At 45.8% G+C, this 23,870-nt stretch overlaps 1 protein-coding gene across 3 annotated transcripts in view; it reads left to right on the forward strand.

Annotated features, from left to right (window-relative positions):
* Positions 1-2,335: 2,335 nt before the first annotated feature.
* Positions 2,336-23,870, forward strand: part of Lrrc8c (leucine rich repeat containing 8 VRAC subunit C) — an 81,244-nt gene continuing 59,709 nt past the window's right edge. For all 3 annotated transcript variants that reach the window (XM_076546870.1, XM_016004397.3, XM_006985838.4), the window contains exon 1: positions 2,336-2,618. The gene's annotated coding sequence lies outside the window, so the exon portion shown is untranslated. The remainder of the gene's footprint in view (positions 2,619-23,870) is intronic.

Genomic DNA, 23,870 nt, shown 5'->3' on the forward strand with positions numbered 1-23,870 from the left:
TGAAGCATCTGTCTACAGAACTGTCCTGTTTGCCCTGTGAACCCTGTTAGGTCATCACAGACGAGGTCTGGCTATGGTTAGAAAGCCACTCTAGAGAAGTCTTGACGAGGGGGTGCATATATCATTTCCACACTTGAGCGTTGTACCTATTCTTTTGTCTTTCAAGGGAGCGGAGCAGTGGTTTCAATAACTGCTCTCCTGTGAAGTGCTTGCTTCATCTTCTTGGCGCTTTACGTCTATTATGGTATTCTCCCAGCACCCTGTCATACTATACCTGGATTACTGATGGGTATGTGGGAAAAAAAAGGCAGTCCTTTCCAGAGCTTAAAGAGGAAGAGCAGAGATAGAAGCCCTTTCACCTACACCAACAATCTGGGGCAGTGGTTCTCCACCTGTGGGTCTCGACCCCTTCACAGGCTGAATGGCCTTTTCATAGGGGTCGCATATTAGATATCTTGCATATCATATATTTACATTATAATTCATAACAGTAGCAAAAATTACAGTTATGAAGTAGCAATGAAAATAATTTTATGGTTGAGGGGGTCACCACACCATGAAAAACTGTCTTAGAGGGTTGCGGTGTTGGGAAGGTTGAGAACCACTGGGCTAGGGTTTGGTAGTTCCTTGTCAATGGGTTAGCATGCCTCGGCTTAGCTGACATGCTGAAGGCGACAGAGGCTGACGTGTCCTGGGGAAGCGGTTGGAGAACAAGACACTGCATGGGAGGTTTTCAACTTCAGGAGTTGCTTTCCTGAGATTCACGTTTGGTTTTAGAGATCCAAACTCAAGGCCGGAGACACTAGGACCGAGCTGCATCCCAATTCCAGTGCCTGAGGTGAAATATTTGAATTGGGAGCTACCTTGTGGAATATTTTTGCATCTACCTGCTGGGTTACGGGTACTTAGGTTTCCCTCCCTCCTTCCCTCCCTCCTCCCTGTCCACCGGAACACCCCACCCTAGGTTGTTGGTCTGTCCTCGGTTAATGAGGCTGATGCAAGAGTGATTCACCTAAGGCCTGAGGGGGTTTAAGGTTGTCTTTGGAGCCAACAGCAGCTCTGGGATTAGAGACCGTGTAGTGTTTTATTTTGAGAGCAGGAAGAACAGTGAAGAGCCCAAGAGAGGTGAGGGGAGAGGCTTTTTTCTTTTTAAATCATGTCTTGGGAAATGATTGCCTTCTAAAGACTTACAGTGCAAGAGCGCACACACACTAGTTAATGGCTGTTGGCTGGCCATTTCCTTCCTCTCCTCGGTCTCTCCCAGACTGCCAGGACAGTCATCGTTTATCATCAGTGCCCTGAGGACAGCCAGCTGGTACTGACGAAGCCCTCACTCCCAGTAGACTCTGTTACAGTTATCTTGTCTGCACTTTCCCCCCACCCATCAGGAAATTTTTCTGTGTAGGGAGCTGCCAGCTTTCAGGATGTCAGTTTGCGTTTTCGACCTATAATTGGGCAGAGGGACGGGAGGAGAAACCCACGGTTCAGATCAATGGGTGGGAGAGCATCCCTCCCTCACGCCGTCCAAACAACAGGTGGCTTGGTGTACACTGTTAGCTCTTACACACACACACACACACACACACACACACACACACACACACACACACACACACACACACCCGCCGCCCCGGCACACCCCAAATCGTAGGCGGAGCTTTCATACTGAGTGGCACCTGCTGGTCGGAGCCCAGAAGCCCATCTGGCAGGGTCAGGCAGACAGGGACTCCTGCCAGCGGGACACCAGGCTTGAGATTGTCCAGGGGCTTGAGGCTTCGTGAACGATGGACATTGGGTTTTTTCTTTCTCCTCTGTCCCCTACAGTGTATCCCACCGTTCTTTCCACCGGCTCCCTCAACCTTTAGTTCTCTGGGGAGGGGTTATCTCCATCCTGACCCTCCAGGAGCTTCCAAGAGGGCTATTTTTAGCAGCAGCCACTCGCTCCAACTAAGCCCCAGGAGGAGCTGCGGTGTGGGAGCGGACGCCGCCCGCACAGAAGCCACCCTCTTTCTGGCATTGTTAGGGATGCGCACGGGAGGCAGGGGACGCAGCTGGTCTCCTCTGCAGTGCCCGCCAGGTGGGTGGTTCCGAGCAGGGCAATCATCCAGCGGTTGAGAGGATTGCTTTCCCGGTGCGGAACACAGTGCTCGGCAGCCAGCAGCAGCGCAGGCCCGCCCGCCCGCCCTCCCCGGGCGCCGGGTGGTCTCTGCAGAGGAGGAAGTTCCCGGGCACCGCTGCCTGCGTCACAGCGGGGCTGGCACAGCGGCAGCGGCGGCGGCTCGGCAGGCGGCGGCGACCCCGGGGCCGGGCGCTGGGCGGCGCTGGCTGCCGCGGGCCAGGCGGCGCGCGGGGCGGCGCTGGAGGCGGCTCCGCTCGCGGCCGGGGAGGCACCGGGGAGGAGGAACAGGGCTGCGGAGCTGGGGCGTTAGCTGCGTCCCGGCTTGGAACCCGCGCGAAGAGGACGAGGACCAAGGCGCCGCCGTGGCCGCGGCTGCACCACTCTGGGCGCGACAAGCCATGAGCAGCGACCCGGAGGTCGCTGGCCGCCGCTGAGACCAACCCGGACACAGCTCGCCGCGCCCCGGCACCACCTCCAGCGGACACCCTCGCCCCCAGAGGTAAGGGCTGGGGACTCACGGTGGGATGGAGAGGGACGGCCGACACACGGCCACTCGACTCAGTCCTCTGGGCGCGCCCCAGCCCGGATGCGCCCACCCCGCCTCGTTCGTGTCCCTGCCTCCTCTGGGCTCTGGGACAGGCACAATGTGGTCGCCTGCCCAGCGTGCCGTCCCCGGAGCCCGCCAATCCCAACCCCACCCAACCCACGCGAGTCCTGGTATCCGTGCCAGGGACCCCCAGCCTGGCGCCTAGAGCAGCACGGCGGCACCAGGTTCTGGGGACTGGGGGAGGGGCGCACGAAGAGAAAACGCGGTCGCGGCAGGGATGGCCTGGGCGATTCTCCTTCCATACCTTCCATACCCCTGGAGATGCCGGGGCCTGGTTTTTCTGCTCCTTTCCCCAACCCCCTCGCCTCCCATTCCAGCCTGAAGTTACACTTTTTTGAGGAAGGAGGGGGAAACCCATGGTCTCCGTAGGGATCGAGTGAGCGCCAGTCCGCTCACCTGCAGGACCAGAGGGGGCGGGAGGGGGCTGCTTCGCATCCCACGGCCCCGGAGCTTAGGTGTCTAGGCCAGCAGTTGCAGCCAGGACCTCTGCCTTCGACCCAGACAGAGACCCTCGCTGATCCTTCGTTTTCTGTGGTTCCCAGCATAGAGGTAGGTGTGCGAGATGGAGTTAGCCCCTCAGGAGCCTTAGGGTGTGCTCTGTAAATGCCAAAGCCTTTCTCTTGTCCAGCAGCCAATTCTTCCCTCCCCCTACGCTTGGCTGTGTTCCTCAGATTTCAGTTATTTTCAAACTCTTCGAATTTACCTGGCTTTGCGAGGGCTCAGCCCACCCCCTAGTCCCTGTGCTTATGCGGAGGTTTTATTCGAGGGTGAGAGGCAGAACTTCACTGGGTTTCCAGTTCCTTAAGAATTTTAAACTCAGAAAACTCAGAGCAAATCATTTAAACACTTTCGGGTTCCTAGCCTCCTGAAAGTGAAAAAAAAAAAAAAGAGAGACTAATTGTTCGTGGTGAGAGTGCCCGAGTTTGGCTCAGAGGCTTAAATTACCCGTTAGAGCGTTAGAGGTGCTGTTGTACTCACTCCTGCAGACTGCAGTAGTGTAAGAAAGTGTGGCCTTCACTGACGGTGGTCACATTTCTGCCAAGTATGCAGTGGCTTTCTGAAGCTCGGACAAGGCTTTAGAGTGGCCCGGGCACTGAGGTCCCTTAACCTAGGTGGCAGGAATACAAGGGATTTTAAACCTCAGCTTGCTCACACAACCAGCGAGCGGCGCAGCTTTATGCATGCGCTCTCTTTATTTTCTAATGATTTGTCCAAAGCCACTAAACCTGGTTGTAATCTGAACCTCATAGATGTTTCCTCAGATCTGCAGTCGATGCTGGACGGGTGGACAAAGCTATCGGATTAGATCTACACAACTCTATAGTAGTAGTCTGATAGCAGAATTTCTTATGATTTAAGACCAACTGGGGGTGGGGGGGGCAGTTTTGCAAGCACAAACTCTTCCCTCCTTCGTATTCTAGACTGACAGCAGGTAGACATCACCTCAATGTCTGTGAAAGGTGCTGAGCATGATTAACCATTCTTAGCAGTAAAATTGCCTAAAGCCTTTGCTAATGACATTCATCTATTGTTTCTCAGATTGACTGTGTCCTTTATTTAACTGAGTGTTGTTGTCTTTGGTTTGTTCTATTGGTCTCATGTAGCCCAGGCTGGCCTCAGATTTACTGTTTACCAGTGGATGGCCTTGTACTCTGATCTCGCAAGTGCTGTGATTACCGGGGTATGCTGCCATGCCCAGTTTTTTTCTATACTGTTGATTAAATACAGGGCTTTGTGTGTCCTAGGCAGACAGTCTATCAATTGATTTACATCTCCAAGAAGTGTAATTATTTTAAGGGAGGCTTTTACTGAAGAAAGAAAGTTTTAAGAACTGTAAGAGAATTGAACAATTTCCTGCTTATATAAAGTTGTTTTGTTTGTTTTTTCAAAACAGAGTTTCTCTGTATAGCCCTGACTGTCCTGGAACTCATTTTGTAGATCAGGCTGGCCTCAAACTCACAGAGATCTGTCTGCCTCTGCCTCCCAAGCAGTGAGATTAAAGGTATACACCACCATGCCAGTCATAAAGTTTATCTTTTCAAAACAACACGGAGCCAGAAATATTCTTAACTCCAAATGCCCAGTTTTTATCAAATTGTCATGGCTGGTTGATTGATTGATTGACTGATTGATTAATTGATTGATTGATTGATTGATTGAGGCAGGACTTCTTTGTTTAGCTTGGCTGTCCTGGAACTTGCTCTGTAGACCAGGGTAGCCTCAAACTCAGAGATCTGCCTGCCTCTGCCTCCCAAGTGCTGGTATTAAAGGCATCAGACCCGCCGGTGACTGCCGATGATTTTTAAACCTTCTGTAGTATTTTAATCTATAGTCATTGGCACCATTATAATAAAGCCTAAGTTTACAGAGAAATGAGGTGAAATTTATACGTAATTCAGCAAGACTTGTCTTAGTGATTTAATGTGCTACACCTCTGTTATGCAAACTGGCTGTCCTGGTATCTCTCCATCCTGTGAGAGATGGTGCTATCCCTATTGTATAGAAGGGAGCTCAGAGCTGGTGACTTGCCAAAGGCCATGCAGCTGGAATATGCTAAGTAAATGCAGACAGCATTTGTTTTTAGGCACAGCCTCACGTTGTAACCCAGGCTTACTTCCCAGTCCTGGTAATCCTCCTGCCTCATCCTCCTGAGTGATAGGATTACAGATGTGAATCATCACGCCTGGTTCTCTTTAATTTTTAATGTTATACTTTCTCCCCATTATCTATAGACTTCCTCTTTTCCCTAAATATGCTTTTAGCTGACCATAACGCCTGCATAAGAAAACAGAAATTAATAATGTAAAGTAACCTCCCAGGGTTTGCCACGCCTCTGCTATGCAACAGAATTTGAATTTTGAATCAGGACAATCTATTTCCAAAGCCTTAGTTCTTTTGACTGATTGCAACTAAATGAATGATTTGAAACACCCTAGTGGACCATTCTCTCCTGCCCATCAGCTGCTCTTCTCTACTTGGCAACAGTGTCTCTTGAACTGTAACACATTCCCAGGATTTTCTGCTTCATCCCTGGAATGCTGGTTGTGTCTCTAGTCTTGGTTCATCTGTGAACATGTATTACAACCCATGAGGATGACGTTGCTGTGGAGGTGTCTTTGACTCCATTTCTTTTCAAATATAAATGGTAGCCATGTGTTGTGAGACTATCTGTAATCCCAGCACGCAGGAAGCAGAGGTATGAGGATTGCTACAAGTTTAAGGTGAGTTTGGTCTTGGCATTGTGAGTTCCAGGCTGGTCTGGGCTACAGAGTGAAGCCCTTTCTCAAGAATGAATGAATGAATAAATAATAAATAAATAAACAAATAAATCTTAACATATATCATAGTAAAATGTATGCATCATTTTAAATTGGAACAGTATACAGAGTGTAGCCCCAGACAGGGGTAGATGCTGCCAAGTTCTGAGAGCACTGCAAAATGGGTATTCAAAGGACCTCACCTGACTGAACCGCGATGAGCCCCAGTTTTTCTGTGTAAGGGAGTTTTAGAGCCTACCTCGGGTGTGAATTAGGTGAAGCAGCGCCTGTGAAGACAGCCTCCTTCTCTAGCCGATGAGCAGTAAGGACTCCATCTTTGTCTCTGACTGGGATCTCTGTTTTCACTTTCTATGTATTTTACCTGCAGGTGGTGATTAGTCAATCTGCCACAGACTCACTCTTCCTCCAGCTAACCTTGGGTCTAAATCTGTTTTTAGCATATCTAACTTTTGAATCACATCCTTTCTTGAAGTCTTGAGTTGGAAGCACGCTCACCTTTTTTAGTGTTTCCTTTGTTCTGGGCCGCACATTTTAAAGAACTTACCAGAGCTGCTTCAGTGGATTGGAATGTGTATGCTTTGGCAAACAAATGTTCCTGTTTCTGCCGCTCCGGGTCGGGTCGCTCAGCCTTGCTTATCTCTCGAGGCACTGTGAGGATACTGGTATCTCCCCGCCACACACCTCACCCTCGACCACCAGACCACTCCCTGCTGCAACACTTCGCAGCTTAATGCTCCCTTCTCTCCAGCCCCTAACCCCCCTCTGCAGCTTCTGTCTGTGCCTCTTCCAACAGGCACTCTAATGCATTCATCTTTTCCTATGTAATTTCCCCAGGTAATATACTACACAAAGCAGTAAGTTGTTGGAGGTTGTAGACCTTCTTCCAATTTTTTTTTCTTTGCTTAGGAGAACATCTTGTTACTTACATCCTACGTGAAAGACAAGCCATGTGTTTGTAAACGGTCCTTCCACAGCATCTAGGAAAGATGCCCACATTGCCTACTTACCTTCTTATTTTGAGACTTATTCATCTCAACCTTCTCACTTTTTAAAAAATATATCTATGTATGTAGGGTGTGTGCTGTGTGTATGTGTGTTCACATGTTGTGGGCTTTATGTGTATGAAGCTGCACGTCCACACGTATGTGAGTTCCTGTGGAGGCTAATGGTGATACTGGGGATCTTTCTGGAGCACTCTGTCTCCTTTATTGAAGCAGGGTCTTTTACTTGAGTCAGGAGCTCACCACTGTAGCTAGTCTAGTTATAGCCCGTTTGCTAGTGAGATCCCCTTTCTCTACTTTCAAGCCCTGATTCTACCTGACATTCATTCATGTAAGTTCCGAGGATCTGAACTCAGGTCCTCACACTTGCAGGGCAAACTGGCACCTACCCAGCCCCTTTCTTCACTCGTTACATGGCACTAGGATTACATTTACGGGAAGGTCACGTTTCTTAAAGGAAGCCTGACCCTTCAGATACCGTGTAAGAAAGCCATGCTTCATTAATAAATTACTCCTAGAGTGATGTAATAAACATCACTGGATTATAAGTCTGTTGAGCACATTAGAATCAGAGAGTCTGGGGCGGGACAGGGGTGGGGGGGGCTGCCTTTGGTTAAGAAGGGCTTTACTGGAGAGCAAGGCAAGCCAACCTCAGAAGAAGTCTGAGATAGCAAGCAAGGAAGATTTCAAACCTTTGTTATGGAAAATAGAACTGACCAGGGCTCAGCTGCAACCTGAAGTCACTTTCAGGAGAGAATTAGCCCAGAAGAAAAGCCCAGACCATCTTATCACTGATACAAGGAATGGGGGCAGGGGAGGCTTGGCTGTGATGCTGCCTACTGGTCATTCCTGGGCTGTAAGAATGAGAAAAGGACTGTGGGGTTAAGTACAGCAGGAGTGCAGAAAAACTAACCTGGCCTTGAACAGCTAACACGTAAGTGGAAATCCACACCCCGTTACCACCACGCAGTGGCTTACATGGAAATACAGGAGGGTTTCTTTAGATAGTTGGGTGGGAGTCTGTGGAAAGCGCCCCAAATGTTGAGAGGTGGAGAATGACTGTCAGACATAGAAAATGCTGGACTGTTCACTTACAAGAGTGTTTCCCATCACAAGCTTTGAAAGGAAATTTAGGAACATATTCTGATGCAGGAGCACTGTGTGTGTGTGTGTGTGTGTGTGTGTGTGTGTGTGTGTGTGTGTGTGTGTGTACAGGCAAATGTGAACACAGGATTAAATTCTGGTCTTTCACAAGCTGCATGTGTCACACACTCCTGCTGAGCCACATCTCTGTACCCTTTGCCTGTACCAGCTCTTGGGTTTGTTTTTTGCTTTTAATATTATTCTGTAGCCTGTGATGTGTCTTACCAAAGAGCTGTTGATTAAAAAAAAAATTATAAGGTGGGCTCAGAATAGTTTAGCAAAATTCATAAATCAGCTGTCAGAAAGGTATTTTGGGGGTGAAGGTTGGAGACAGGGTTTCTTGTTTTGTTTTGTTTTGTTTTTGTAAGATAGGGTGTCTCTGTGTAGCCCTGACTGTCCTGGAACTCTCTCTGTAGACCAAAGATCTGTCTGCCTCTGTCTCCAAAGTGCTGGAATTAAAGACGTGCACCACCAATGCTGACAAGATGGGGTTTCTTGGTAGTCCTGGCTAGCTTTGAACTCGGCCACCATGGCCAGCTCAGAATGATACTTTATAACTTAAGAGTCACTGAAGATGTTTCAGATTAAGGAAGTGTTTAAGTTAGATCAATCCAGGATTGGTATGTGTTCCTTAAAAACTCTTTCCAAAGACCCAGAAAAATAAAAGCTATTCCCATGTCAGAGAAAGCAGCCAGGTGGGACATGGGGAGAGTTAGACTTGCTAAGCCAAAAACTTCCAGAGGCTCTAGAACACAGGGGTGCAAATCGTGAGAAGGCTTGATACCAAAGGTCCGTTGTATTTCTGTGGACTGTGGCCCTTGAGTGGACCACAGTCATTAAGAGTTGTTTGTTCCACCCCACCTTCTACCCAAGCAGTCTGGGCCAGGGCAAGGTGATACCTGTTGAACACATGGTTACAGGGCTCCTTAGCTCTGTGTTACAGGTAGAAGTCACAAAGGAGCCATGAACAACTGAAGACATACAGAATGGCCAATATATTAATATATTCTTATGAACATATATGATGTCTTAATTTTAAAATTCTCTACAATTATCTTGTTATTTTGTATTTATAAGAAGCATCCTTAGCTGGATGTGGTGGCACAGGCCTTTAATCCCAGCACTTAGGAAGCAGAGGCAGGTGAATCTCTGGGAGTTGAAAGTTGGCCTGGTCTACATAGTGAGTTCTAGGATACAGAGATCCTGCCTGGACAAAGAAACAAAATGCAAAACAGAAAAGAAGCATACTTTATTGACTCTGTGTGTGGTGGGGCAGTGTGTGTGTGTGTGCACACTTGTATTTAGGTGCATGTGCGTGGGTCTGTGTGGAGACCACGGGTCAGCCATGGGTGTCATTCTCCATGAGCTGTCCACCTTGTTTTTGTGATAAGGTGTCTTACTAGGACCTGGTTCTCTGATAAAGCTAGTCTGGCTCACCAGCTTGCCCTGGGGATCCGCCTGTTTCTGCCTCTGCGGCACTAGGCGTACAAGCAGGTAGCACAATGACAGGCTTCAAAACAAACAAACAAACAAACAAACAAACAAACAAACAAACAAACAAAACTTGGGTGCTGGGGTTGTAATTGAGGTCCTGCTCGCGGCCGACAGCTATTTCTCCAGCCCCTGTTGTCTTAAGCCAAAATTCATTTGTAAAGAATTAAACTGATTACCTAAATTTTACATTGGCAAAATTATTAAACCCTTAAATTCATCTCCCAAAGCCTCCTCAACTGGGTGTCCCTTTGTCTCCGGATGGGCAGCCCCCCTCAGTTCTCACAGCCATCACCCCTCTTCTGTTCCTGGGGTGATCTGATACTAGCCAGTCCTCCTTGGGACTGCTCAGGTATTTATCGAGTATAAGTTAGTTTGTCTGTCTCAAAGTATTTACACTTCTTCGTAATTGCAACGCTTCCTTATTAAAAAGGTTTTAGCATGCAGACATCTGGGGCGGGTGGGGCTCCTGGGGCTGTTCTTAGCTTCCTCGTTTCTCGCACAAGTTCTCTGGGGAGCAAAAGCCTGGGCTTCTGCTGTGTCCTCTGGAGCTGTGGAGAGGCTGTTTCGCCAGCAGTTCCCTCAATCCGGAGGCTGGCATGCTCTGGTATGCCCCATCTCCACAAGCAACCCGTCCCTCCTCTCCCCCAGCTTTTAACTATATTGTCCTTTTTAATTTAACCTCAAACCTCCAAAAACGTGTTTGGTGACAGAAATATCCAGGATGGCAAGGCCCTTCTCTGTTCTTTCCAGCCGCTCTATCCTCAGTGCTCAAGGAGTCCCTGGGGCACAGATGCTCAAGAACTACCGATGTCATCGAAGTTAATGGTGACACTTCTTACCTCCTAGCTGGGAGCGTATCCACTTCCTTCTGATTTTTTGGTTTGTTTTGAGACAAGGTAGCCCTGGCTGACCTGGATCTTGTTATACAGATCAAGCTGGTCTTGAACTTGCAGAGTTCTGCCTGCCTCCAGAATGCTGGGATTAAAGGCATGCACCACCACACCCACTCACTGCCTTCTGTGTGAAATTCTGGTAATGAAATTTGGCAGTGTCATTAGAAATCCCGGGTGTGGAGACACTTCTAAATGTAATTGAAAATTAGGAAGAAAACATTGTAATAGCTATAAACTAGCAGTAAGCATATAAACATAAAGACGTCAGAGCAAATCCTAGATGGAAGTCACTGAAGATAAATCCGGAAGTCTGTGAGCCCCCTGAGAACTTTCTGTGCACGTTCGTGTGTTCACTAACGTGTAATTGTTACAATAATGTGTTGCACTATGACATTTTCATTCATACATTTTGGTAATATTCACCCCATCGTCCTCTTTGGTCCCCCTCCCACCCCCACAACCCCTCTCTTCCCGGCTGGTCCTGGTCCCCTTCTGCTTCCCTTTTTTTTTTTTTTTTTTTTTTTTTAACCTATGTGTTTTAAGCACTTGTCAAAAATCAGTAAGAAGCCTGGTGGTGGTGTCGCACGCCTCTGATCCCAGCACTTGGGAGGCAGAGGCAGGTGGATCTCTGTGAGTTTGAGGCCAGCCTGGTCTACAGAGTGAGTTCCAGGACAGTCAGGACTGTTACGCAGAGAAGCCCTGTCTCGAGAGAAAAAAAAAGTGAAAGAAAAAAGAAAAAAAATCAATAAGAATTACTTAGTCACTTTTCAGTACCTTAGAGTTTATGACAGTTAGAAACACCTTGACTATCTCCATGCTTTTTGGTAAATGGGAAAGATGTAACTTGTACCTAACTTCTGGAACAATGGGTATTGCTTAGTCAATCATTTCAGTTTTGAAGCCTTAAAGAATGACGTCATTGGGGAAACATTGTAAAGATAAATTACTCTGCCTCCCTGGACATTAGCAAGGCCCAATACAGTGTGTGTATCGGTGATGTTGGGAAATACTGTCCATATTACACTCGGCTTTCTGGCTAATGTATAGCTATGCAGAGCATTCCTCCAGCCATTGGAGGAAGTGGCGGCTGTAGCTGTGGGTGGGGTTTGGCCCCGAGTTAAGAATGTCAGCGTTTTCTGAAGGCTCTGGACGGCATGCTGGAAAACATGATGTTTAGAGAGTCCGTGATGACGGCGTGCCTTGGTGCTAAAGCGAGAATTTAAAACGAGCTCGTTGGAATGAAGTAAGTAACCCATCGGTAAGGAAAGCATCAAAGGCGAGCAATAGAGTAACTGATTAGAGGAAGGTGCAAGGTGGAATCGTGAAGAAAATAAGCCGTGTGAGCGCACGCGGTGCTTGCTTGGTGGTTTGTTGTTAGGGCAGGTGTACAAAAAGAACAAATACCGTGAATGAATAAATGAATGAAAACCAAGAAGAGAGCAATTCTGTGCCGTTAGCAGGAAAGTAGGCATTCCTAAGTAGATGGTACTGACCAGCTAGCAAGCCCTAGAAAAACTCGCTGGATAAATCATTTATGAGAAGTGGGTTTTGTTTTTTGTTTTTTGTTTTTGGGGTTTTTTTTTTTGTTGTTGTTGTTTTGTTTTGTTTTGGGTTTATTTATTTATTTATTTATTTATTTATTTATTTATTTTTGTGGAGTGGGGGCAAGTTCCATCTAAAAGTGAATTCTTAGGGACACTTGATAAGAAAAGTGGATGGTGGACTTGGTTTTAAAATGTGGATTCCAGGTTATCACTAAACTTTGGTTTTGAGACAAGGTCTCACTGTGTAGCTAGCCCTGACTTGCCTAGAACTCTCTATGTGGACCAATATGTCCTCAAACTTCTGGAGATCCACCTGCCTCTCCCCCAAGAGCACTAACACTAAAGGCATACTCCATCACGGCCTACATTACTTACTAGACCCTTGACTGGCAGCTAGTAATTAATTAGGTGGCCAGGAAACAGATTTCCAAGAACACATCTGCTCTCCATTAAGGTTCATTTAAACTTCTTATGTGTTTTTATAAGAAGTCTTAATTTCTTCACGGAGAGAGACTGTTGGCAATACCTTGCAAATAGATGCTGTCCCAGATCAAGTCTGAAACTGTCTTGATCGTGTTTGTTTTGTTTTGAATTAATTTTTAAGTTGGAATACAAAGTCATGGGTTACATCCTCTTGCGCACACGTGTGTTTGTGTGTGTGTGTGTGTGTGTGTGTGTGTGTGTGTGAGAGAGAGAGAGAGAGAGAGAGAGAGAGAGAGAGAGAGAGAGAGAGAGAGAGAGAATGTGTTTATTCAAAAACAGTATAATGAAACATATTACTCCTGACAGTCTTTACAGATTGTTTCGGCCAAGGAAATTTCATCCATCGCATCCTATGTTTGTGTTAAGATGTTTGAATTTGTTACCTGCTCATTCACTTTTTGCATTTCTTCATTTATATTGTACCTTTAGAATTATGATGGCCGACACTGATAACACACTGTTTTGGTTTTTTAAAATATTTTCAAAGCATAATGTAAACGAACAATGTCTCACAGTTACTGTTTAATATGGTGTGTGCTTCTGGCCTCTGTGTTTTGTGTATACTGTCCTATTTGGCGTGTTTTCCTTTAAAAGGTACAGCAAGAAGTACTTATGACCCAATAGTGCTACTTGCAAGCTATAAATGATTTGCCTATAGTATTGGTATCCCTATTTTTTAAGGGGCCCCAAGACTCTTATTCTGATAAGAATTTATGTTCTTTTAAAAAAATATATTTGAGTCTTTTGAAACAACTTAAGTCTTTTCTGAGGCAGGATAGCCCTGGCTTCCTGGAACTCCATTTGTAGATCTGGCTGGTCCTGAACACGCAGAGATTCACCTGCCTCTGCCTCCCAGTGTGGGGATTAAAGACAGGCACCACTACGTCCAGCAGAAATTATATTCTTTCCTAAAGGATTGAGATTCCGGGGCTGGTGAAAGGGATCGGTTGATAAGTTCCTGCCGTGTGTACATGAGAACCTGGCGTCAGATCCCTACCCAAAGCCAGGCTCAGCAATGCACTTCTGTAATCCCAGTGCTTGGAGCAGATACAGGCAGATCCCCGGGGCTGCTGGCCAGCCAGCCTAGCCAAGCTGATGAACTCTAGGTTCAGCAAGAGACCCTGTCTCAAAAAATAATGCAGAGAGAGACTGAGGAAGACAGTGTTGATCTTTGGCCTCCAAATACCTGCGAACCCACCTAAACACATGCGTGTGCACACACAGTTGGCATTCTGAAGATCACACAGCAGTGTTCAGGAGGGTTATTGCAGGCCTTGTCCCACTTATAAAAGTATAGCCCCTAGAGCCTTCATAGTGGGCTTTGCCATGCTAAAGAGACTCCTCTCCAAATGTGACATTTTCAGCACAGCATGTCACAATGTAGCTTTGCTCAGTTACTGTTAGGAAGAGCAGATGTGTTACAAACGTTTGCATAATGACTCATTACCAGGAGCAGTCAAGAGTCTCAGTGCACACGGTAATGAATGTACAACTTTATGAATGGCATAAACTTAACGTCTTATTTTCCAGGGGGACATAGGATCCATGATAGTGGACTTTTCCACAAACAAGCTTTTATTTTATTGCTTTTAGGTGTCCTTCTTAGAATAAAGTTTGGCAAATGGTCCTTTACAAAACCTACTTGTGCTTTTCTGAGTTTACTTTCAAACACTCAAGTTATTCAAAGGATTTTTGCTATGCGCTCCTCAGCATTCACTAGGTGATGCTCGCAGCTTCCCATATCATTCCTTACAGGATGTTTTCTTTTGTGGTGTTGGAATGCTAGAAATTGTATGCGTTCCAGAATTCTATAGAGTGTGCTTACGTTGGGGAGTAGTCCGAGGAAGGTAACCCTTCAACCCCTAAAGCTGGGCTTCTGGCTCTTCTGGCATTCTCTGGCAATGTACCAGTGAAACAGAGATTTGAGTTTTGATGTAAGCACCAGGCATAACCAGTTATCGTAGCTGCTTACGGAGAACTCTTCTTGGTTTAGTTTAGTTTTATTGTCGTTTTGTTTTTTTAAAGATACTCTAACTGAAATAACCTGGTAAATTAAGGGTTAGAAATAGCTTTTTAAAAGAAGGGGTAGCTTTAGCAAATATCTTTCAGAAGTTAGACATGGAAGGCCATGAGAGAGCAACCAAAACAAGAGGGGATGGAGGGCTCCTTCCTAAGAGAGGGCTCTGCACCGGGTGAGGTCGAATAGGGTTTGGAACCTCTGGGTGCCTCCTGCCACGGGGAGCTGCTGAATCCTAAACACTGCAGTCCTGCTGACTTGGAAAAGCAGAGGGTCAAGCTGGAGACTCCAGTGGCTGCAAAGTAAAGCAGAAGTCCCCTAATCTGCATATAAACTCCTTCCAAATATTTGCCTGGTCTCAAAATATTAAGAGACACCAATAGCTGGGCAGATAGCTGGCCTGAGTCCACACTTGAGCCATGGCCTCTTTGCGGCACACAGAGTTCCAAGTTTGAGTATGGCCATACCATTGATCTGCTGCAACTAAAACCAATTCTTTCCAGAAGCACAAAAGAATAATAATTATCATTAGGATATCCAGTTTAAAAATCAGTAATTAGGCATGAAAAACACACAGGGGAATATAACCCATAATAAGACAAAGAATAATCATCAGAAACTAACTTCAAGATTGTGGGAGGCCAGCTCCCACCTTTTAAAGGGTTCCTATGAGGAGGAGAGAGGAATAAGAAATTTTTAGATAGAAAGATAGTGGAGAGGAGACAGACAGAAAGAGAGGATAGCTTCAGGAGGACCTGGATCAAAATCCACCGGCCCCTTCTGTCTCTTCAAAAGAGCTTTTTATAACAATGCCCAAGGGTGGGGCAAAAGACCTCCCCCTTGCTAAATCAAAGCATACAACATAGCCAAGTGCAGAGCCTTCCAAACACCTGGTAACCACACCCATGGTCCAATCATTCCCCCACACAGCCCTGAGCAGACCCTGAGTAAGTTCAAACTAGGAAACCTCTATGGGTCTCTACACAAGATGAGCCAGAGGATGAAATCAGGCAATGACAAGTTACAACTGCTGTTGTTAGCAATATGGAAGGGACCGTGATCCTGACGGCTCCACAGGCAGGAACTCAGTAAAGAAATAGAAACCGTAACTGGACAACCAAATGCAAAGTCTAAAATGAAAAAGCCACTAGGTAGGCTTTAGAACTCATGGGAGGGAACACACACACACACACACACACACACACACACACACACACACACACACACAACGTGAACCAAAAGGGTCTATGTATGAGAATATATATCAATTTATTAATGGATGCTTTGGGAATACAGACTCACGGGGACAGGATAAGGTAGATCCAGTTGCCGAGTCTGTCCGCTTTGTTTGGGAAAGATGGGGATCGACACACGCTGCTTCACGCTGCCTGACTTGGTCTCCACAACCCAAGAAAAAAGCATGAGTCCCCTCTCTCCTCCCTTATAAGAGGTCAGATAGGCAGACAGGGAGCACCGCCTCCATCGGGCTAGGTAGCCCAAGGTTATCGGCTGAGCAATTGCCCACTACACACACACACACACACACACACACACACACACACACACACACACACACACCTTTGTAGTATAAAGAGTAGAGTAAAAGGTCTGAAGAAAGTGACATACCGTGACACATGGGGCAATATCAATACTACAAGCTGTCTCTCCCTGTGTACAGCCTGGGGTGACTCGTAAAAGTGGTTTGGTGCTCTTAACCCAGAAAACCACACAAAATCTTGCCAATTAAGAGGTCCAAATCTTTGTATTTGCTTTAATAGCATTTGTGAAACTACCTGGGCTATCAAGGCCTGCACATGCCCTGAGCCCAATACCCGAAAAGTGTTGGTTGAAAGGGCAGCCTGTGCCATTCTGGCATTATGATGGTTGAATGGGTAGGACTGGGCACAGGGTCTGTGGTGCTGACCTGTTGCTGTGTGAATTTCAAAGTGTAGAGAGCGTCGAGAGCCCTAATGTTTCCAGTGCAGCTTTTCTGGCCACTGGACACAACCAGGTGGGCAAAGCTCCCAAGATGCACTACAGCACATGGTGAGCTCGTGGTCAGATGAGCCATGCCTGAGCTCCCTTGACGCACTGAGATGACCCTCACAGAAAAGGAACACAGAAGAGGGAGATTCCAGAAGCAACGAACAAACAAAAACCATGGTGTGGGAATAAATTTAGCACAAAGAAAAAGTAGTGAAAAACAAAATGTTCAGGAAGAAAAAACAGGGGAAAATGAACAAAGAGAAAACGTTTTCAGATAATGGCTATCAGTGGCCCACATTTGATAAAATAAAACATAAACTTACTGATCCAAAGAGCACCTCACACTGTAAGTAGGTTAAGTTCAGTAAAACCACCCCTGGATTGTCATCATAGTCTGGTGTCTGGAAAGTTAGACCAGAGAGAACTAGAAAAGTGTGCAGAGAAAGCAGAACATATCCCCTCCAGGATGACAACAGTCAGAGTAAAAAAGAAAAATGGGGGCTGGCAAGATGGCCCAGCACACAGCTGCTTGCTGTGCAAGCCTGGGGGCCTGAATTTGACGTCTAGAATCCTCTGCACTCCTGCAACTGTGGTGCCTGGGAGCCCAGACTCACAGATACAATGCATAGTTTTTAAAGATTGGTTTATTTGTGTGTGTGTGTGTGCATGTGCGTGTGCGTGTGCGTGCGTGCGTGCGTGTGTGCGTGCGTGTGTGTGTGTGTGTGTGTGTGTGTGTGTTGTTTTATCTGCCTATGTGTCTGTGCACATTGTGCATGCAGTGCTCACAGACACCAGAAGAGGGCGCTTGATCCCCTGGCACTTGAGTTATGGTTGTTAGCCACTTTGTGGGTATGGGGACCAAATCTGGGTGAGTGCTGTGGAAGAATAGTCAGTGCTCTTAACTGTTGGGCCATCTCTCCAGTCCTAATAAACAATTTTTAAAAAATGAAGACACAGTAACCTTATTTGTATTTTTTGACCACAGTAGAATTTAGCTCAAAATTTGTAAGAATAAGATACTTAGAGGAGGGGCTAGAGAAATGGGCAGTGGTTAAGAGCAGTTGATGCTCTCCCAGAGAACTCAAATTTATTTCTCTGCACCCACACCAGGGGGCTCACAGCAATCATAACTCCAGAATGCCCCTTCTGGCCTCTGTGTGTGACACCCACATGAACACACACACACACACACACTCTTAAATTTTTGTAAAGACATTTAGAATAAAGTCAATGTTTGATAGCCAAATGAGTAACTTTTATATGCCTTTTCTGACAAAAACAAATTCAAGAAAAAGTTCAAACATCTCCAGCTGAATGATAAAAGCACAACATCAAAATTAATAGGAAAAACTAATGGAACGGAGCTAAGGTGGGGCATAGGTAGGTTAGTGGATGAGCACATGAGAGATAGGTGGATGGGTGGGAAAAGAAGCTTTGTGGAACTTGATGTGTTTATATTAGGAAAAACATATAGGCCGGGGATATATCTCAGTGCTTGCCTGATACGCATGAGCCCTGGGTTTATTCTGTCACTACTAAAAAGCAACAACCAAAACAACAACAATAAAGAACAATACACAGAGTTTAATTTATATATGAGAAAGCAAATTAACCCTACAAAATAATAGAAATAATAACAGACTCAGGGACTTGAAAAACAGATTTGAAATTAAGTTTAAATTTGTTTAAAAATTTTTTTTAAAGAAATGGTTTAAAATTAAGTAGGTCAAATGTTTGTTTTTTGAATCAGTGCTAAAATACTAATTGTCATTTTGATGGAATTAACAAAAAAATAAATTCTGATCAGTTATTTCTTATCAGAAATATTAATTCAGTGTCAAAATTTTATTAATGAATTTTGTTCTTTGGCAAGCTCATACATGACCCAGTCTTTTTCCAGATTCATGAGTCCTAGTTTTGTTTTTATGGCCATTTAGTTTATCGAGGGCCATCTGTGTGGCCATTGGGTTGAAACTGTCCATTGGAGTCACCAATGGTCACCTGACTAGAGCCAATATTCCCTCCCTGTCTCTGATTCTATCAGTAGCAGATAGTTCAGCTATGAGGTATATGTCTGTCCTGCTAGCCAGCTCCCAAATAACCACACAGAGATTTCTTATTAATTATGAAAGCTTGGCCTTAGCTGAGGCTTGTTTCTAACTAGCTCTTATAACTTAAATTAACCCATTTCTACTAATCTATCCACTGCCACATGGCTCATGGATTTTTACCTCTCCTACTGTATATCCTGCTTCCTCTTTATCTCCTCTGGCATTTCTCTCTGCCTAGATTTGCCTTCTCTTCTTTTTCTCTGCCCAGAAGTCTTCCTGCCTAGCTACTGGCCATTCAGCTCTTTATTAAACCAATCACAGTGACACATCTTCACACAAGTAAAGGAATATTAATATTCTGAAACAGGGATGGGCCCCACACCCTTTCTTTACCCAAGCCCGACTGTTGATGGCCCTGTTCCTGTGCGGATACAATGGACAAGCAGCACTCTGCTGAGCTTCTGGTTACAAATGACTGTGTCTTGCCCAAAAGATGGCATTTTGCAGCTGTCTTCTGGCTCTTGCAACCTTAGATGGACTTTCTTTTCTACCACCAGCCCCAAATAACAACATGGAGACTTCTTATTAATTATGAAAGCTCTGCCTTAGCTTAGGCTTGTCCCACTAGCTCTTTTAACTTAAATGAACCTGCTTCCATCAATCTACATCTTACAACGTGGCTTTTTACTTTTTCATTCTGTATGTCCTACTTCCTCCTTGGCATTGGCATCTCCATCTTTCTTCTTCCCAGAGTCCTCTCTGTCCCTGGAAATCCCGCCTCACCTCTTCCTGCCTAGCTATTAGCCATTCAGCTCTTTATTAAACCAACAGAAGGTGCCTTGGCAAAGACACAACTTCACAGTGTAAACAAATATCCTGCAACATCCACCCCCTCTTCCTTTGTGTGCCCTGAGCATTAGAAAGATGGTATGAGCATCCCGTTGTGTAGCCCCTAGTCTCTGCATTCACCATGGTTCACTGGGACCAGAGGCCTCTTCCACTGAAAGTAGCATTTATGGATGGAGACAAATATGCATTAAAAGATATTTTGATGCTGTGTCAGCTTAGCTGGACATTGGTACTCAGTTGCCTCCAGGGCTTCAGCTCACACCAGGCATGGGCTTTGGGCCAGGATTTTACAGTGGCAGGTATGGCTCTTCCCTGTGGAGCAGGCCTCAAACCCAATCCTAACAGGAGTGCTTTTACACAATGGGAGCATCTTGTCTGGAACGTCGGTCTTGTAATTCACAAAATTTGAAGCTGGGTAAACCTCTTATGCCCCCAGCAGACACAGAGCACCTCTGGGACTGTGAAAGTACCAGCAGGATGGAAGTTAGAGCTCAGGAATCTAAAAGCTTTCTTATTTCACTCACAGTTGTTTGCAAAGCTTTGCTAAAGCACATGGGAGCTACATTTTGGGTGCAAGTTCTGATTTTAAAATGGAAAAGACAGGAGGATTGTGATTTGGAGGCCAACCTCGGTTGTACAGTGAGGCCCTGTTTCACAAACCTGAGGCCAGGAGGCACAGGGCTCCGGTCTCACATGCACCCTGGGTTCAATCTCCAGCACCATAGAAAGAGAGGGGTGCTCTGAAAGACCACCAGGTGGATCTGTGCAGATTTCTCGTTTCTCATCCTTAACAACCTGCACACTGTCCACCAGTTCCTGCTCCACTTAAGTGTTGCATGTTGAGAAAGGGAAAGTTTTCAAATCCATGCTCCAGATGTATAGCGTGCTTGTTGGTTGAGAGAGGTGACCTTGGGTTGGTTTCTCTCTGGAAGGAGGAAACGGAGCCTCTTCTAAGCTTGCTGTGTCCCCCCCCCCCCCCCCTGTAGCAGGAATCTTAAAAGTTCTTATTAATAAAATCAAACCTGAGGCGAGTTATTGGGGTCCATGCTGGTAGATCAGAGAGACAGAACAAGCCACAGCTATCTCACCTTGCCGGATCCTCAGCTGGTCTTGTCTCCTCAGACTGGAGGCCTCTGAGTCCTCATCCGGAATGGGTCTCAGCTGAATTACTGCTGCTCGAAAGCCTGAATGCTTAACCAGCCAAAATCTTAACCAGCCAAATGCCTCTAGTTTCTGGTCCTCACGCCTTATATATCTTTCTACTTTCTACCACCACTCCCTGGGATTAAAGGCTGGCTTTCTGGGATTAAAGGTGTGTGTCACCGTGCTTGGCTATTTCCAATGTGGCCTTGAACTCACAGAGATCCAGAGGGATTTCTATCTCTGGAATGCTAGGATTAAAGGCGTGTGCTATCACTGACTAACTAGTGGCTTGTCTGTTCTCTGATCCCAGGTAAGTTTATTAAGGTACACAATATTTTGGTGAACACAATACCACCACACACCCCCGCCCCCCGCCGGCTTTCTGAACTGGAATTGACTTTAGGGAGGGCAGATTCTGTTTGGGTCTTTTGGGAGTTACTGTTTCATTTCCCTGCCAGATGCAGAAGTTTCTCTTCACCCTTTGTCTTCTCTCCCAGTGAAAGCAGCTATTCTAGTTTCCCTGGCTTTGAAAATTTCAAAGTAACTAGTGTGTCCATCAAAGCAACTAGTGTGTCCATCAAAGTAACTAGTGTGTCCATCAAAGTAACTAGTGTGTCCATCAAAGTAACTAGTGTGTCCATCAAAGTAACTAGTGTGTCAACAAAGTAATTAGTGTGTCCAGCAAAGTAACTAGTGTGTCCAGCAGAGTAACTAGTGTGTCCAGCAGAGTAACTAGTGTGTCCAGCAAAGCAACTAGTGTGTCCAGCAAAGTAACTAGTGTGTCCAGCAAGGCAGGTGTTTTCCTTAAACAAACTCCTATGACCACAGAGCCTTCCTTCTTAGTGTTCTAGGCAAATCAGAAGCTGTAGACCTGTTGATCAAATAGACAGGATGCCGAATATAACCTCTGACTGACAGGTGGATGGACAGGCAACCTCTAAGCAAGGTTCTGGCTACAGCTTTAACTGTCCGATAGATGCAAACCCATATGAAAAAGCACCATTAATGAACGCAGCAAGCAAAACACAAAGCTTTTCTGAATGTTGTCAAAGGATAATTTTTCAAAAGCTGGAACGTGACTTTTCTAGAGAGGTGAACATGCCAAAAATCTGCTAACCTCACGAGTGTGAGGTGCCAGCGGGACGGCCAAGCTGCTTCCGAGAGTACTCCAGAGTGACTTCGGAAAGAACGGAGAGCTGAGCACAGTTGCTCTCGCAGGGGACCCGAGTTTGATCTCCACACCCATATTAGTTGGCTTACAGCCCTGTAACCCCAGCTCCAGGGGATCTGACACACTCTTGTCTCCCCTCTGAGGGCAGTGTGCACATGTGACACACATAGAATACAAGCAAATCTCTCTCTCTCTCTCTCTCTCTCTCTCTCTCTCTCTCTCTCTCTCTCTCTCTCTCTCAAGAATGTTAAAATAACATTACCCAGTTAGATCTGTGACTAGGAAATGTGCTTCAGGGAAACTGATGTCACTATGTGTTTTTCTTCTGGACACAAGTACCACAATGGAGTTTAACTACAACTAATCAGAAAATCAAAACAAGCCACACCCCCTTAAGTCCACCCTGAGTAGGCCAGTTGAATCACCCTTTGGTAGCTCATTAAAAGGATCTATACTGTTAGCCCTTTGCTTCATTCTGAATTTCAGTATTTTCAACAGCACATACTTGCTCCTCTTAAGCTTTATAAGGGCTTTAGTTATCTCTGTAATACAAAAGACATTTATTGGTCAAAATGAGACACTGGCCGTGGGAGTCCTCAAACTTAAAACATGAGAGAGAAATTTAAGGTTCATCGTTTCCTTCCTACAATTACATTCCTTGTGCGGCACAGTCCTATACTAATCTCACTCTGAGGAAGAGCTACCACCCAATCCCCGGCTCAGCCAGTTCCCAAGCCTCTTCAGTTTAGACAGTAAGTCATCTTAAGCCCCATGGACGGGAATCTTTTCAAGTGGCCTTTAGACTTTCACACTGCAGTGTTCAAACTGTAGCGTCTCAGCCTTGAAGCCAATAACCGCAGCTCCATTTATCTCAAGGTGAGTCTGCCTAGGACGTCTCACAACCCCAGAACAGGCAGTGACAAAGTACAGCTCACATGGTCTGGATCTGCAGCCTGCTTTTGCACAGTCCACTTCTGACACTGGTTTTACATTTTCAAGAGCAGTATTTACAAATAGAACATATGGTTTGCCTGACCTGGCCATAGTATTTGCTGTCCATCTCTGCCTTTGTAGAAAAAAGTTCCCATTCCCTGAGTTTAAGAAGGTAAATGGACAACTTAATGGCCAATATTTTTCAAGATGTTATGGCATATTTATTATGTATTTACCTATTGCTTAGGAGAACTGAACCATTGACTGAGCAACATTTCAACTCCAAAGACTTGCTTCGGGTGAGAATACTTCATAGCAAAAGACAGTAGTGGAAGACCACTAGATCTGACATTGAAAGAGAATGAAAGATCACTAACTTGGTTGTCAACTGGTCAACTCTGGGTGATAACTGCTTGGGCAGAATACATCTTTGTGTGGTTGATGTTCATAGGCATCAAACACAAGCATTTTGCTAGGGATACTGATGTCTTCTGGGAGGAGGCTTTAAGTAGCATCATGAACACAGGTTTGGGCAGTTTTTGTTTTTACGATGCAATGTAGTAAGTAGTATGTTTATTGTTTTGAGGCAGGGTTCTATGCTGTAGCTTAATCACACTGGCCTTGAACTTACATTGATCTTTGATCAACATACTTCTCCATTGCTGTGATAAAACACTGACCAAAACCAACTTTTGGGGGAAAGAACTTAATGACAATTTATAGGTGATAACAGTTATTGAGGGAAGCTACGGTGACGTTCAAGGCAGGAACCTGGAGTCAGAAACTGAAGCAGAACTGTGAGGAATGCTGCATGTTGGTTCATTACCCCGGCTTGATCAGCTGCCTTCTTCTAGAACCCAGGACCACCTCTCCAGGCCTGGTACCACTCATAGTGATTGGGGCCCTCCAATTATTAATCAAGAAATCCCCCAAAGACATGCGCACAGTTCAGTCTGATGGAGACAATTCCTCAACTGAGGCATCCTCTTCCCAGGAGACTCCAGCTTGTGTCAAGTTGACATAAACCAGCACAGTCCTCCTGCCTCTGCCTCTCAGGTGCTAGGATTACAGGCCTGCGCCTCCACGCCTAGGTTATGCAGTGCTGCGGACTGAGCCGGGTGCTTTGTGCATACTAAGCAAACGCGCTACCAACTGAGT

Source organism: Peromyscus maniculatus, chromosome 10 (genome assembly GCF_049852395.1).
Source record: "Peromyscus maniculatus bairdii isolate BWxNUB_F1_BW_parent chromosome 10, HU_Pman_BW_mat_3.1, whole genome shotgun sequence".
Lineage (NCBI taxonomy): Eukaryota > Metazoa > Chordata > Mammalia > Rodentia > Cricetidae > Peromyscus > Peromyscus maniculatus.